The sequence below is a fragment of the Vicia villosa genome, linkage group LG1 (assembly GCF_029867415.1).
Source record: "Vicia villosa cultivar HV-30 ecotype Madison, WI linkage group LG1, Vvil1.0, whole genome shotgun sequence".
In the NCBI taxonomy this organism is placed as follows: domain Eukaryota; kingdom Viridiplantae; phylum Streptophyta; class Magnoliopsida; order Fabales; family Fabaceae; genus Vicia; species Vicia villosa.
This window is the reverse complement of record NC_081180.1, coordinates 207,287,925-207,288,668: the sequence shown is the minus strand read 5'-3', so window position 1 is coordinate 207,288,668 and position 744 is coordinate 207,287,925. Positions and strand designations below refer to the sequence as shown.

Below are 744 nucleotides of genomic sequence, written 5' to 3'. Positions count from 1 at the left end.
TAGTTTACTTGATCAGATGGGACTCCAGTCAAGAGTTGGCATTCAGCAACTACATGTCCAGTCAATCCACAAATCTCGCAGTTAGGTGTTACAGCGGCAGCGGTGGCTGAAGGAGTGATGGTTAAGTTCTCGATCTTTTGAGTTAAAGCGTCTACTTTAGCGTTAACGCGGTCTATACCACTTATTTCGTACATTCCTCCTTTGGTTTGGGCTTTCTTTAGAGCGGCTCGTTCTCCACCCCATTGGTAATGGTTTTGTGCCATGTTCTCTATGAGTTTGTATGCTTCATCTTGGGGTTTGTCCATTAATGCTCCGCCAGCAGCGGCATCTATAGTCATTTTAGTGTTATATAAGAGACCACCATAGAAAGTATGGATGATCAGCCATGGTTCGAGTCCATGATGAGGGCATATTCTAAGCATGTCCTTGTAACGTTCCCAAGCTTCGAAGAGTGATTCGTTATCTTTCTGGGTAAATCCGTTGATTTGACCTCTAAGCATAGCAGTTTTGCTAGGCTGAAAGTATCTAGCTAAGAATACTCTTTTCAATTCGTCCCACGTAGTCATGGAGTTCGAAGGCAGGGATTAAAGCCACGCTCTCGCTCTATCTCTCAAAGAGAAAGGGAAAAGGCGTAATCGAATAGCTTCGGAACTAACGTTGTTGGCTTTGATAGTGTCGGCGTATTGCACGAACACGGATAAATGGAGATTGGGGTCGTCTACAGGGCTTCCAGAGAATTGATTC

The 744-nt window shown here is 44.5% G+C and overlaps 1 non-coding gene across 1 annotated transcript; it reads left to right on the top strand.

The window, feature by feature from the left end:
* Positions 1–393: 393 nt before the first annotated feature.
* On the top strand, positions 394–500 carry LOC131645338 (small nucleolar RNA R71). The gene has a single exon (XR_009296967.1). It is a non-coding gene; the product is annotated as a small nucleolar RNA R71 (small nucleolar RNA).
* The last annotated feature ends 244 nt before the right edge of the window (positions 501–744 follow it).